This window comes from Euprymna scolopes, chromosome 21, assembly GCF_053919585.1.
Source record: "Euprymna scolopes isolate OS-2025 chromosome 21, ASM5391958v1, whole genome shotgun sequence".
NCBI lineage: Eukaryota > Metazoa > Mollusca > Cephalopoda > Sepiida > Sepiolidae > Euprymna > Euprymna scolopes.
The window spans coordinates 1,256,302-1,274,218 of NC_136502.1; positions in this window are offsets into that span (position 1 = coordinate 1,256,302).

Sequence of the window (17,917 nt, forward strand, 5' to 3'; positions counted from 1 at the left end):
ATTTCCTCTATTACAACTCGTGATTAGATTTGACAAATCAGAGCCGTTGGTATACCTAAGCTTTTTTATGATATCTACCATTATATAAAAGTCACTGTGTGTGTGTTAGCTCATTCCTCATAGGTTCCGAAACGACTGGGCGTACATTTTGAAAATTTCATGCACGGATAGTTAATATGTCTGACAGTGTTCTTAGATATGTTTTGTACAGACATTCATCCGAAAAATATCGAAAATCGAAAAATACGATTTAAAAAATATTCTTTCTCTATTATAGATGAAAATAATTTTTACAAGGGAATATTTTACGTTATACCGACCAAGGGAAATAAAATCTGAGCTAATCATTTTCAAAAATCGGAAAAATACGATTTTAAAAATAGTCTTTCTCTCTTATAGATAAAAAGAATTTTTAAAAGGGAATATTTTACATTATGCTGACCAAGGGAAATAATAAAATCCCCCCAAAAAACAGATTTGTTGTCATCTGGAGATATAGCTCAGTGTTAGAGTATTCCACTTCAGATCGAATAATCCCCTGTTGAAGCCTGGGTGTATCTCACCATTTTTAAAAAAAACATTCTTATTAATGAGTTCAATTTACGATAAAAAAAGAAGAGCTACCACTTAAAATCGCCGCAAATCATTTCTTCGTTTGCATATTTTAAAATTAAACATTATTCATAAGTGACTTTTCCAGAGCATTCCTCCTCATGCGCAAATATCAGCTGGCGTGATATTGTAAACAAACACAGAGAGAATTTGATGAACGACATTATTATTATTATTGTTTCAGAAATTTTTTGCAAATTAGTCCACCGGGCAAATTATTCCTCATAATATATAATAGGGGATTGATTCTATAATAATACATACGCACTATGCATAAATTGAGATATCACGTTTAAGCGTATTGTACGACCAGGCAATGCCAGGTGTCCAGCTAGTTAAAAAATAGATTGTGAACTTTATTAATAAGTTGCATTTTGTGTGTGTGTGTGTGTGTGTGTGTGTGTGTTTGTGAGGGGGGAGGCGGGGAACTCTGTAATTAATGTTTTCTTTTGAAGACAGAAAATTGGTTGTCTTGTTTTTTTGTATTTTTTTACATTGTTAATTGAAATCGCCCTAGACAAAGCATAAGATCACTTGATGTAAGGAGCTAAAACAAAATAAAAAAGCAAAACAAAAACTAGCCGATGATGAATGTTATATTCCAACCAAGAGAACAAAGATTCTACTTCCGTTGTCAAAACAAAACAAAAAAAAAATTAGATAAATCGCTCATGGAATGCGAGAACTAAAGGAGAAAATAAGCGAAGCGAGAGTTACAAGTTTACCGAAAGTAAAGCCGTGGTCAAATTTTTACTTTTCATAGCCATCTTTTACGGCACATCAACCCTTTTTTAGGTTACCTAATGCCGAATCCCAAGGGACCAAAAGTGGAGAAAACTTGCTGAAGTTGTTTATATTTTCATTCTGTTTCTTCTTTTTGTTTTACGGCATTTTCGGGTTATTAAATGCCGAATCATTTTGGAAAAAGTTTTATGCTTTAAGATCTTTATATCTTCAAATATTTATTCGTAAATTTATGCTTGGATGTTGTGTGTTACGGCATATCAACCCTTTTTCAGGTTGTTTAATGCCGAATCCAATAATTTTGGAAAAAATGAATGGATTTGCAGAACATGATTGAGTTTTGCAAATGGAAAGGAACGCCAATCACATGAATATTTGGTTTCTATTTAAATCAGGTTAGTCACAAGAACAAACTAAAAATCTGAAAGTAAACTTAATGTGCAGCAAGTTTCAGTTCACTGATGCACGAACAGTCTAGACTGCACCCTTGAATTGTCACTTTCTGCACTCTATAATAAAAGTTGTATTGGAGATAAACGATTGACTTTCTTTCATGTATTTTTATTTCATAATTTAGTTTTGCGTTTGTATTGTTTCGTTTGTAATTATTTATCGACAATCATTTTTTCAAAACAAATCAAACTTTCATCGTTCCAAATCATACCCAAATAATTTTTCTTAAAAAAAAACAAACGTTTACGTTTCTGGAGTTAACATTTTTTTTTTTAGATAAGTGTTGGTTATTCGTATTATTTGGATTCTTCAGATTATTGTTTTCGTTTTCAGTGCTATTTGCACTGCGTTTCAGTCGATGTAACCTCCGACCTTCATTCAGACGTATCTTGCCATATACATTATTTACGACGCATCAGGTTTTGTAAGTAAAATTCAGTTGTAAAGTTACACTCTTCTAAAAGTTGAAGGTTCAATTCTCAATGCGGGCGACACTCCAAATACAATTGCGAATTACTTATGATTTCTACCCAGTCATGGCTGACGGAACAAGAACATGTTACCAACCGTGGGTTAAATAATGGTTCCGTTCGAAATTCTGTGCAGATTCCCGAGTTCGAGAGAAATATTCCCGAGTTGGATAAAAAAAATTTCTGAGTTCGATAAGGTACACCTGAAGATAAAGGTTACACCAACCGAAACTTTGTGAATATAGCAACGATGATGTGAACAGTCGTCCGAAGAATACAAATATAACTTATTAATATCCATAGTTGCATCAAGAAATACTCACAAGCTAATTATTATTAAACCTAAGGATTTAATCATCAAAATAGCTTTCCAAAGATATCGAACTTGACCATATTGGGAAATATCTAATTGTTTTATATGAAGTCGCAGGTACTACGTTCCACCATTTTAAATTTGCCCACTTCTTTAAAACGATAGTTCTAGTGAAAGGCCCATCATGAAATTTGGAATATATACTGTCAAAGACAGACAAATCTTCTGTTAAAATATAAAAAGGAATTGAAAGAACAGTTTTTGAGATAATCCAGGTTAAAAGTTAAGGTCAAGATCAACTTCTTTAATTTGACCTTGAAAAAAATATTCCCAGATAAAATTGTAGATCTATCCAAGTACTTTAAAATGATATATGAATGAACGCTGTAGGCCCATAAACAACAGAGATATTGTCTTTTAAATTTGGTTACTTATTCATAAAAATTCACATTTTTGTAAAAGGTCAAGGTCATATCTCAGGAACACCTTGACCTTGAGATGTTCAAAAAGTGCCATTCAATTCCTTTCATGGAGATCTATAAGTGTAGCAAATTTGAAAAAAATCCATGTCGGACATGGTTTTACCCCCTATCGATTTGACATATATATATATATATATATATATATATATATATATATATATATATATATATATATATATATATATATAAAAATCAATAAATAAAGAAAAAATGACGATATAAAACTATATACTAATATATATATATGTATAGATTTAATTTTTATTCAGTAAGGGTATATATCAATTAGGGATGTTGGATAAGTGAAAACTTTCTACCATTGTATTTCGAAGCCAAATGCTTCTCTTCAGAAGAGGACAGAAGATGCTAGGTAACATAATAGGGATGCGACGTCTAGCGATAGTTACATTAGGAACGAAATAATTAGGCGAAATAAAATATTGAGGTTGTTTGGGGGAACCAAATTAATCTCTGTGATATAGGAGGAGTATAGTTGTTATTGCATAATGCAGGTAGGTATATAGCACATCTGTCATACTCAGTTTAATATATGTGAACAATATGTGTGATTATATATATATATATATATATATATATATATATATATATATATATATATAACTACTTAATTTACTCACATGAAATTAATATACGAATGTATAGATTTATGCGCATAAGCCTGAAGGGTCCTAGAGTGGATGAAAAGCCGAATATTCAGTGTAGCTTAATCGCCATATATATTTTATAAATTACTATATATATATATATATATATATATATATAAGTTCATACCGTTTTTACATTTTCTTTTGTTTACAACGCCAGTTTGCTTTTCGACAAAATCTATAATATTCATTCTGTTACATGAAAAGGGCTGTCTCCAATTCAGGTAAGTAAAAAAAAAAAAGAGAATAAGTTAAATGAAAATGATATAAGATAAAACGAGAATCTAATCTGCAGATAAGTTTTAAAGAACAATAGGTTTTAAATGGAATGTCCAGTCAAATTGTTAATTCTTTTAAAATATTTTATGAATAAAATTTGGCTGCAAAATCTATTCACATTCTTAGAAAGAATGCATAATAAAAATATCGGTTAGAGAATTAACAAGTAGGTTAAATTCCTTTGTAAAACAAAGAGAATGGGAAATTTCCTGATCGTCAGAAATGGTTTAAAAACGTGCAAATCCCACATGTTTGAAACACGTGAGTTGTGGTCACGTTGCCAGATACGTGTGACGGCATGGCAGAAATGATTTCTCAATATAGGAAAGGGTTCGAAGTTAGTTAACGAGCAGAATCAGAATCAGATTCAGATCAGAGAATCACAGAAGCAGAGAGGATCAGACTGATTCTCAGTTAGAGTCAGGGGACCCTCTTGGAAGCGGGAGGCTTAGAAGGAACCATGTAACGACTTTGAATTCCTGAAGTACAGAATCATTTCCGACCGGTCGAAGAATAAACTATCATCATGTTTTTTTATAACTGCCGCCTTTCTGTGTTCATCATTCCAACGAGAAAAGATGTGTTTAATCATTCCAGTATGTATCAATGTATACCACTTCATCCTCTCATCAAAGTATATCTTGTGAATATGAACTCTCTCCGTATAAATGTCTTCAACATGTACCTACTGTCACTCTGTCTCCTCTCTAAATGAACATTTAAAATATGTGTTGACAAATACAAGGAACATTTAATAATATATGTACAGGCCTTCACGTAAATATGTGCCTCCTCTAAAACGGATAACATAGCAATTCGGTAGAGTTTTTCCTGCCTTACAAAAATGTGCTGATTGTCTTTTTGGCTAATTATATTTTTATTATATTTTTGGTTTAGAAATGAAGTACCCAGAAGGTAAAAAGCAGCATTTTCGACACTTGCTCTTCTTCGCTTTTCATCGAGGCTAAAAAGCGGCTGAATCAGCCTGAGACATTTGCAAGGTAGACGGAGGAGTGTAACATACGAGTTTACAGCACGGAAATGGTTTGCAAAGTTAAAAAATGGCGGTTTTTACGCCGATGACAAGCTCGGCAACGGAAGACCTTCTGAAATCAACGAAGAGCGTTTCAAAGCATTTTTGGAGGATGACGCTCACTAAACAAGTCGTGAATCAGCCGAAAAATTTAACTACGGTCAAAAAACAATTCTCAATAATCTTCATACAATAGGATTTACCGAAATAAATGAGCTCCGAACTTATTCACCAGCATAATATGTACACTAGACCAGGGTTTCTCAAACTTCAGAACACTATGGAGCCCCTGAGTAGGGCAAAGGTTTTTCACGGAGCACTAATTACATAATTTCTAAAATAAACATGAAAGACATTAATTTCAAATGTTAACACTAACAATGATAATGTTTGCAACCATTTTTTTGTTTTTGATTAATCAAAAATTGTTGAACTTTTTATTTATATATTTTCTTTTTCATGAACCATCCTGAAACTCTTTACACCTGTAGTTATGTATCATACCTCTTCCCAATAAAAAAGATCAATAATTAAATGTCTGAAACCATTTTATTTTTCCATATAAAGCAATTGGTACTCTTTAAGAAAGAGTTTTACGTAGCCCCTCAGTCTCTTTAGGAAACTAGACGACATGATCGGCTATCTAGATCCATGTTATTTATATGGATAGTATATATACACGACTATACAATAGTATGTAATTATACGATACACGCTCCTTTCTATTATAGTAGGCTAGCTGGCCGCCCTCGTTGCCAGATCGTACGATACGATTAAACATGATATTTTAATTTATACAGATTGCATATGTAATATTATAGAATTAATCCCTTATTGATTATTATATATTACGAGGAATAATTTGTCTGGTGGAATAATTCGCAATAAAAATATTCAAAATTTTTTTTTTTTTTTTTTTTTTACACAGTGATCACCACTTATCAAGGCCCGGAAGCCACTCAGGAATAAGGGTTATTGCATTAGTGAGGAGATTTGCTGAAGTGTTCCCTTAAGGGGGCGGTTCATTAGCAATCTGTTAACATTGGACGTGAAGATATCCAAGTTGTAGTCCGGAGGGAAGCAGGCAGACGAAACAGAGTTCCACAGGCGTGCAGTTCTAAGAAAGAAGCTTTGTTCATGGAATCCCCGTTTTGATTTAGGCACAGATATAGAGTGGGGGAAATTTCTCACAGTGGATTCAGCTAGACGGGTGTTTTTCGTGAAAGATTGGCGAGGGGAGACCAGAGATTGGAGTTCAGACGAGCACCTGCCATGGAAATAACGATAAAACAAGGACAGGCTCGCAACGTCTCTTCTGTGGGAGAGAGGTTGCAAGGTAGAGAAAAGGGCATCCCCCACTAAGCCACGAAGTCTATTTTGTACTCTGTCAAGGCAGGATAGGCTGTTTTTAGCAGCTCCTGCCCAGATATGGCAACATATATATAAAAAAAAATTAAAAAATAATAATGATAATGTCGTTCATAAAACTGTGTTTGTTTACAATATTACGTCAGCTTATATTTGGTGTTGACAATCTTAAAAATGGTCTTTCTTCTAGTATAGATAGAAAAGAACTTTTACAGAGGAATATGCTATGTTACACCGTTTTCTTTTTATCTATAAGAAAAGAAAGACAGTTTTTAAGATTTTTTGATACTTATGAGATGATTTTCTGTAGAAAACATATCTAAAGACACTGCCAGACATATAAATTACCTTTGCGTGAAATTTACAAAAGATAGTTTCAGCTGTTTCGGAATCTATGAGGAATGAACTCATACACACAAATTAACTTTTATATAATAGATAGATAGATAGATAGATAGATAGCTCGATGGAGATTATGAGGAAGGACAAATATTATTAACGTTCTGAACGCCTTCCATAGTTAAACGCCCAAGTTCCACAAGCAAACACCTGTGTTATAATTGCTATTTACACGGAACAAACTTTAGTTTTACCGATTGGTAATTATTAAAACAAGACGTCCCCACAAAATCATTCCGACATTCCTGGCACTTTGCCAGCGAACTTTTCCCAGGTTGACATTAACCAATTTCGAGCGAATAGTCCCATACGGATTTGTGAGATGTATATACCAGTCTTGAACCGATTTCCTTTGAAGATTCATAGACGCTTGTATTATTGCCATGCATAGGTTGTTCGAAACCAAATGATCACGTAGTGAAAATCTAATTATAATGTTAATTATTAAGTCGCAAAACTACTTTATGGAAATCTTGACTTTTCGTTCCTGTTATCCACCGATTGCCATGACAAATAATACCCTACCTGAGAGGCCATTTTTAAAATTCTAAGCTTAATACACACATATGTGCTTGCGCGCACACTACCTTATATATATATATATATATATATATATATATATATATATATATATATATATATATATATCTATATATATATATATATATCAATGAAACAGCTGTAATGGAAAAAAATCCAGGAAATAAACAAGGTTATAAAAAGAAAACGCGAGTCTTTGAATTTTCAACAAAATTTTAACTATATATATATATATATATATATATATATATATATATATATATATATATATATATATATATATATGGGGGGTGTATGCGTATATATATAGATATTTGGTAAAACTGGTAATTAGTAAAAACTTGAAAAGAGTGCTCAATACTATTGCAGAGCAAATATGTGTTTTATTTTTTTATTACCGTTTTATCTGTTTGGTTACATATGTCTCAGATGTTAGACCATGTTTACGATCCAACAGCCTCGTCAGGCCTCGCAGAAGTGGTTGTTAGTTATTGGAAAAATTGTTTTTATATATATATATATATGTACATATATTACATTTATTTATACAAACATTGATGGCTTCATATGTGCATACATGTTTCTTTAATCACCCGTTACTGAGAAGATTACGTCTTCAGGCATCAGGTATCTCCTCTTTAGTTTTTTCGTTATAAATTACTTGGGAAGTCCGGCATTATGTCGCCTATAGCCAGCGGTCAAAGACTTTAGGTACTCCGCATATTCCTGACGGCCACCCAGTGTGGAGAAAACGGTATTTTAGATTCACATACACGCATATTTCAAAAGTAAACACACACACATATATACTCAGGAGTGGATACACACCGTTTTGTATACTTCCTTACACATACGCACAGAAATATAAAATATAAATAAATATAAAATGTAAGAAAGCTACCAACTTCTACATGCATAAATAAACGTAAATATATGCATAAACATCTATACTCTCATACACCCGCATATATATATTTATATATACACATAGACATACACGCACACACATATATATAATGTACATATACAGTTCCATATATTCACACTAAAGGTAAACACACATCCATATAATATACATAAATACCTATACACGTAGATATACTTACACACATATATCTACATATATAGCCATATACACACCCGCATATCATATACGTATGCATAAAAACATAAACATACACACATATATATATATAGTCCATTTACTTACATACATACACATACACTGAGGAAACTATTTTTACACAAAAAGTGAATAAAGCTATGATTTATTATAGATACTTAAGTGGTTTTGCAGGAAAATTTTCACTAAGTTAATACATATATATAGTGGGGAAAACACATAGCCTCTCACACAAAGTTTCATGCACGCATGGAGCATTACATACACACCCAATGTATGAAAGTTACATATAAATCCACATATACACACATGCATACCTGATGATTGCAACGTCTTGTCAGACGAGTGCCACTCCCTCAGACATTTAAAATCCATGAGCCCAAATGCCTGAGGGAGTATCTATACAAATATGATGTTACAGAGTCTTAGCTTTGTACGACAGCTAAGTCTCTCTCTCGGTTCAAAATGTTGAAATCCAGCAACAAGCAAGAGCAAGATAGCCAGCAACAAATTAAACTGCAGACCAGCTTAATGCGGGTAATGGTCTTCTGCTTTATGGTTTTTTTAAATCAGAGATTTGCTTCTCCTAGAAAGGCTGCCTTCACAACGGCTTACGGGAGCCCTCTCCACCCCAATACACATATACACACACACAAATATACACAGTGCTAGTTGGCCGCTGACTCAGAAAAAGAGTTCATTCGCCCTTTGGAAGGTCTTGTTTTTAATCCTTCAGGGAGACTAGCCGCCCTCCTCACCAAACAAGTCTGGTGACCCGACCATGAGGTAAGTAGTACTGGGTTACATGGTACCAGTAGCACATGACATGACCTGACACATGCATACCTATAGACATACATATAATGCAGATACAAGCTAATACAACATATGCATACCTACATCTACAATATATATATATATATATATATATATATATATATATACACATACAAATATATATATATATGTACAAATATATATATATGTACAAATATATATATATATATATATATATATATATATATATATATATATATATAGTAAGTTATAAAATATATATATGGCGATTAAGCTACACTGAATATTCCGCGTTTCATCCACTCTAGGATTCTTCAGGCTTATGCGCGAATTTTGTGGTTGTCTGTCGTTTTTATATACGCACCTTCTATTGAGATTTTAGTAAGCCAATCAGCTTTCTAGTATCCACCGCGCAATTCCTATCAGCCAATAAACATGCACTTATCGGATAAGGCCTATTTAACCTCTGGTTGACCTGTTCCTTTGTGTGTGCTCTATTTAGCCTGGATATCTAGTTTCTTGACCTGTTTTAAATCTAGATTAGGGTTTATATATTTTTTTTATGTTAGTTTATATATAAATATATATGTACATACATATATGCACATATATATATACATACATATATGTGTGATCATTTATGTATATTCATGTTAAAAACGACGGAAAACGCGGAATATTCAGTGTAGCTTAATCGCCATATATATATTTTATAACTTACTAACTAGCTCTACCTACGTATTGAGCACTTTTGAAGTAAATACTTAAAGTTTACGCATAAATTTATACTTTCGTATATTAATTTTATGTGAGTAAATGAAGTAGTTATATATATATATATATATACATACATATGTATAGATATACCTATATACATAACATTCATATGCATATATAAAAATCCATAGATGTACATAGTACATATACATTTCTACACACACCCACCCACATACATACATCTATAAATATAAATATAAAATAATTATCGGCATACATGCAGACCTAACTGTGATTAATCAATAGTTAGTATAAAATTATGTATTTTCAACATTATGACCCACTATGTAAGCTTGCGAGGAAATATTTACTGTAATGGACTAAGAAATACGAATAGATATACAAAGGTATATACCGCTGTTATTATAGAAAAGAAAAGAAAGACGGAAAGGAAATAGATAATTGAGCGTGTAAAAAATGTTGGGTTCTGGAGGATGACTTGCATGTGTCTTAAAGCCGAAACAGAGTTAAACAGTCAGCAATCGTCTACGACGAAGGTGGTATGGGGTAGACAAAAAGGGCTAAGATGATCCCAGTTCAAATGGGTAACCAGATGCGTCCAATATAGATTATATAAACTCTCTTTGTATAGGAAATCAATTATAGATTTTGTTATGTAGATTTTAGAATTGGAATCGAGTTTAGTGGAAAAAGAAAAACAAATAAAAATAAATAAAATAAGAATAATGAGTTGTTAGTAAAAATGAAGCGGTGTTGAGTTTGTCTAGAAATATGGGTCTGTGAAAATGGTTGGGAGTATGATAGTTTGAATACAGGGCGATGTTAAGAAACGATAGAGGATTAAAAAAGATTAGGGGATGAATTTTGAAGACTGTGGAAAGTGAGTTTTTTAGTAGTTTCGGACAATTACAGTTTTAACTACATAGGTTTAAAAGTTTGGAGTTATATATATATATATATATATATATATATATATATATATATATATATATGCTGATTAAAAAATCACGAGATGTAATAAAACACGAAGCGTTTTTCGTCAGACAGACTTTTCAAGGATATACTTCTGAAAGAAGGAACAGAAAAGTTTTTTATTTTTTATTTTTGTAAAATTGTAATAGTAAGCGAAATGGAACAGAAAAAAACAAAACCCTTCGATGGAATGTGTCCCACCAAACAGTTTCAATTGTAACCGAAGTTTCTCTGCTCACACCAAGTATGACGGGGACTAAAACTGATGGCAAGCGCCTCGAGGACAGACAGCTGGAACTTAGTGCGTCCTCTGTGTAAAACGGAAAAACAATCCGAAGAGAATGTAGAATCACAGTCCTTTTCATCTACTAAGTGTTGTCAAACAGCCGATTCTACTAATTCGGAGAAATAGGCTGATGATCCCGGATGAAATGAGGAACATGCTGGACGATTCTAACCTGAAGACGCTGAGTCGTCTTGCCTATATAGACGGCACCACACCGACATTGAAATTTATAAAATATATTGCTTGACTGCGAGATAGACAAGACTTCCTTACAATAAAAGGGAAATGCACACTTTGTAAAAAATACAATTCGGTGGGATAAAGCATCAACAATAGAAGAAATCTTGTCTCCAATACGTTGGCCTTCAGGTCCAATCCAAGGTTATATATATATATATATATATATATATATATATATATATATATATATATATATATATATATATGTCACGTTGACACACCGGTCCTCATCAGATCACCGAAGTTAAGCAACGTTGAGCCTGGTCAGTACCACATGGATGACGATTTAGGAATGCTAGGCGCTGTATGTACCTTCTGGGAAGCTTGAGCGTGGGGCCAGCACCCTCACCTCGGAAAATTTCTCTCTTCTTTTTTACAAGGTGGTCACCACTTATCAAGGCCCGGAAGCCACTCAGGGATAAGGGTTATTGTAAGTACAGTACGTTAGTGTGGAGATTTAATAAAGTGTCTACTTAAGGGGGCGCTTCATCAGGAATTTGTTTACGTTGGACTTGAATACATCCAGGTTGTTGTCAGGTGGGAAGCAGGCGGACGGAACAGAGTTCCACAGGCGTGTAGTTATAAGAAAGAAGCTTTGTTCATGGAATCTACGTTTTGATTTAGGCATAGATATAGAGTGGGGGAAATTTTGACAGTGGATTCAGCTAGACGGGTGCTTTTCGTAAAAGATTGGCGAGGGGGACCAGAGATTGGATTTCAGACGAGCACCTGCCATGGAAATAATGTTAAAACAAAGATAGGCTTGCAACGTCTTTTCTGTGGGAGAGAGGTTGCAGGGAAGAGAAAATGGCTTCCCCCACTAAGCCACAAAGTCTATTTTGTACTCTGTCAAGGCAGGATAGGCTGTTTTTAGCAGCTCCTTCCCAGATATGCCAGCAGTATTCACATCCTTGGACGTACTTGGCTTTTATATAGATAGAGAATTTCATCAGTAGTGAGATATCTTCTGGAGCGGTAGAAGGATCCCACCATCTTTCCAGCGACCTTGGCAACAGACTTGATGTACGTGTTCCATTTCAGATCAAGAGTGAAGGTCAAGCCTAGAAGCTTGTCAAAACATGGGGCTTCTCCTAGACGAGGGCCATCCATTTCAATTGATGCCAGATGGGGATCAGAGCGTTGATGATGTAAAGATAGGAGTTCGGTTTTAGATGCATTAAAAGCAACCAGCCACGTCTTCCCCCCACTGAACCACTCGTTCGAGATCAGAGGAGAGAGAATCAGAGAGAGCTTTGTCATTTACAGCCTTTGATGTGTTGCCGTAGATGGTCGTGTTATCTGCATAGATGTCAACGAATGATTTAAGTATGTGTTTAGGGAGATCATTGATGTAAAGCAGGAAGAGAGTTGGGCCCAGGATGGACCCTTGAGGGACTAATTAATACTGCAGGCCTCTGATTTTCGTCCACCAACCACTACTCTTATGAGCCTATCAGAGAGAAATGATTTAATGATAGAGAGAATATTTCCAGTTATACTGTAGCTGGAAATCTTGTGAAGTAGGCCTTTATGCCATACCTTGTCGAATGCCTTTGATATGTCAAGAGCAATTGCCCTAGAAAGGAAGCCTTTGTCAAGAGATTCACTAATCCTATGAGATATAACCATTAGCACATCTGCATTGCAGAAGGGAAACCATATTGCGTGTCACTAAGAAGGTTATTTCTCCTGAGGTGGTTGACTATTTCTCTATTTAATATGGATTCCAGCAACTTACTCATGACACACAGGAGACTTATTGGTCTGTACTGAGAGGGAGAGGACTTATCACCCGAGTTCTTACATACAGGGTATACTGACGAGGCTTTCCAGGGTGTTGGAAAGCACGTCTCCTTAAGGCAATGCTTAAACAGTTTCGTAAGTATGGGAGCAATTTCTGGTTGAAGCTTTTTTTTAACACTATAATTGGGATGCCGTCAGGGCCAGTTGCTTTACTGGAATCAAGGTTCTTGATTAGCTTGGCGACCTCACGCACAGATATTTGTATGTTACCTTGTGTGTTTTGTGTTATAGGAGGAAATATGAGGAGTTGATGCCCTTCGTCGCATAGGGTAGAATTAGCTGCAAAGTTCTTGGCAAATGGTTTGGCCTTGTCTGAAGCTGACGAGATGACCTCTGGTCCGTTAATAATGGTTGGGATAGAACGCACACTTCTGTTCAGGATCCTATTTGTTATTTGCCAAAACTGGTGGGAACCAAATCGCTGATCAGCTACCTTGGATTTAACAGACTGGGCATATAGCTCTCTTGCATTTTTATTACTCTTTTACAGTGGTTGCTGGCGTTCCTGAAAGCAGCTTTAGTCTCACTGCATCTATTACGTTGGTAGCAATGGAAAAAGTGATTTCTGAGCGCGATGGCAGCAGCACATTCTGAGGAGAACCATGGTTGGCTGGGAGGTTTTTGTCGGAATTTTTTAGATGGTATGAATCGGTCTATGCCTACAATTAACCATCTGGTCAGGTCTGATGCTATAGAGGACAGATCCTTTTTAAACATGGAGTGCAGAGGTATATCAGATATGTACATTTGTACGGAAGCTATTTCAGCCAGTCATGGCGTATCGGTATACAGTACGGTGGAGGGGTACGTCTGGGGACTTATTACATTTCATTTTTTATCTTAACTGATACGACGGAGTGGTTGGAGGATCCTAGAGGAGAAAGAACGGAACATGAACATAGCTCAGGGGAAGTTGAGAGAAAAAGGTCTAGGACGCTTGCATATTGACCTATAGTATCGGGCACACGGGTGGGCTCGCGAACAATCTGAGTGAGGTCATAAGCAATGGCAAAATCATGACAGAACCTCCCCTCATCGCCCGTCTTATTTGAGTGGGTCAGCCATTCCACGTTATGGACGTTGAAGTCACCACAGATGTGGATGTGAGCCGAGGGATGTGCAGACAGGATGTGGTCTATTTTCTCAGATATGCTCCGCTGTTGTGGGGCCGATAGAGGGCAAATATAAATGCAGTGGTGTAAGCAAGTGCAACCCGGAAACACATATAAGGTAAATTAGGATCTTCTCTAGAGATATCCCTGCCACATGGAAAGACATCTTTAATGTAGGCACATATTCCCTGCCCATGGCGATCTTGGGGGCCAGATTTAGATGTTAAGTTAGAGTATCCGTTAATTATGAACTCATCTGGGGAAGTGGTCGGCCCTATTCCAGTTTAACTTGAAAAGAATATGTCCGGTATCGTCTCCTGTAATTGGGTTTCAACCTCTGGAAGGTTGGAACATAGACTCCTGATGTTGGAGAAGGAGACATGGTAGTAGGGGTCTACGTTGGAAGATGGGGTTCTAGGTTTATTCGGTTTTTTTTTTCTGGAGATGTTTCATGTAGGGCCTCAAGGCGATGGATGAATGGATACACGCACACACACACACACACACACACACACACACACACACACACACACACACACACACACACACACACACACACACACACACACACACACACACACACACACACATATATATATATATATACAGTAGAATCCGCCATTAAAACTGGTAACAAAATACAGCACACTATATAATACATATGTATATAATCAAATACGAACATAAATAACACCCTGAGGCGGGGCAAATATCATAACCAGGGACCGGAAAAAATCCTATTCTACACCGTAACCTGAAAAAAAAAACGTATCCTAGGGCCACAGTATGCTGGGATTCTACTATATATATAGTAATTTATAAAATATATATGACGATTAAGCTACACTGAATATTCCGCGTTTCATCCACTCTAGGACTCCTCAGGCTTATGTGCGAATTCTGTGGTTGTTTATCGTTTTTAAATATATATATAAGCGAGATAAGACACTAATAGAATTCAGATGAAAAATCCTGGTAGATATTACTTGAAGTAATACTTTCAATGTGATCCTAGCCAAAAAGCAAAGCAATAATAAATTCTTCAATCAAATATATGTGTCTATATGTTGTTGTTTTTCAGAATTTAAAATTGATCCACCAAACTTATATACATATATATATATATATATATATATATATATATATATATATATATATGTATATATACATATGCATATATATATAATGGAGACACATATAAATACATTCATGTACATACAAAAATATGCATATATATATATATATATATCCCCAACACATATATACTCAAAATCCGTATGCACACACACACACACACACACACACACACACACACACACACACACACACACACACACACACACACACATATATATATATATATATATATATATATATCAGAATCTGTATACTCGTATCTCCATCTGCAAACTGTAGAAGTATACGAACTTAGACATAATCGTAAATATGTGTCAGAGTGCACACAGAACAATCTTGTCTTTATATTTCCCTATTTACGCATCGATTTATTCCATAACCCACAAATCTAAATCTATATTTTGCAATTCCATTCAAAAGTAAAGCCAAAATAAAAACTATATATTGATCATAAATGGAAAGTTTTGTGATAAATAATTATTTAGTTTATAAAATAATGTTTAGATTATTTAGGAAGTTTTTATATAATGCCTAAAATTAAAGTTAGTTTCTTATTTTGTATCGTTTAATTTGTCCTTAAATCATGTAACATATGATTTCTCAGTAAGATATAAATACCAAAGTGATTTTAAATAAGGGCCATGTTTAGATTGGTTAAAATTCTGAACAATACATATGTGAATTTTAATCTTTATAATATTTTTTTGTTTGGCAACAAATACTTATACAGCCAAAAAATGTAATAATATATACCACCACAAGCCTTTGTATGTATTATCTCAATATGACATTAAAGAAATATATTTATCATGAAATAGAAAATATAAATAACCTGATGAGGTCATTGGTTGACCGAAAAGTTGACATTGTTTTTGTCATGACTTTGTAAATTGTTTCTTGTTCCTTATATTAAACACTATTCATTACCTCGTTCAATGCATTAACTTTGATCTTCAACCTGGAATTCTCTCTCTCTCTCTCTCTCTCTCTCTCTCTCTATATATATATATATATATATATATATATATATATATGTATATATATATGAATACACCCCTAAACACACACACACCCCTCCCTAAACACACACACACACACACACACACACACACACACACACACACACACACACACACACACACACACACACACACACAGTACCGGCAAAAAGAAAGTTCGCACGTATAATTTAAAAAGAAAACTGCAAATTTTAGCTAAATTTAATGTAACTGTTTAAGCAACCTAAACCTCATTTGATTCGCCTTTTATTCTTCTATAATTTTACTGTTTATATTTGACTTTTAATTGAAATGTTCTAGTGTTCACGTCAATTTAAAAAAATAATTTCATATTGAGGAGGCAAAAAGAAAGTCCGCAGCAGTAAATTCGCTTAAAACCAGCTTCAATTATCGCCCGTAAATCAGTTTAAAATGCCCACCAACAGGCAACAAAGCATCTCTAATCGTAATTGTTGTTGTTCCAGGTTATACAACGTAACATTTAGTCCATATGCCACGACTTTCTCTTAGTGATCGCCAGGAGCTCATTAATATACACCTTTCTGGTTTATCCAATCGAGAAATCGGCCGTAGATTGAAATGTGATGATAAAACGATAGGAAAGTCTGTACAAAATCATCAAAACAACGGCAATGTTCGTAATGCCCCTTAATCTGGTCGTACTAGAGTTACTTCTTACAGAGAAACAATGCTATCAAATCCGGAGCCTAAGAATCAGATTTGAAACGGCTCCCTAAACCCAACAACCGTGCAATCTTGTTAAAAATTTCTCTCTTTTTAATGTCAAGAATACATTAAAGGAATTTAATTTGCGAGGATATGTTGCAAGACGCAAGCCAATGATTCCTATAAAGAACAGAAAGCGCCGTCTGGACTTCGTCAGATCCAATGAAGATCATAGCTCTTTATATTGGTCAAAAGTGCTTTTTAGCGACGAAAGCAAGTTCAATAGGCTGGGCAGTGACGGTAGGCAGTACGTCCGTCGGAGGAAAGACGAAGAATTTAATCCTAGGTATTCAGTTTCAACGCTGCAAGGTGGTGAAGGTTAAGTTTTGGTGTGTGGCATTATTAGTACTACTGGTTCAGGGCCTATAGTTCGTTTTCAAGGTCGAATTAATTCGACCAAGTACATTAATATGTTGACTGAGCACTTTCTACCCTACTTTAGTCGGAATTTGGATGATAATCCCATCTTCATGCAGGATAATGCTCCCATTCACACAGCTGGCAATGTCAAGAGATTCCTGGAAGAGCATGATATTCCGTGTTCGGATTGGTCTGCACAATCACCAGACCTCAATCATATAGAAAACGTATGGCATTACATCAAG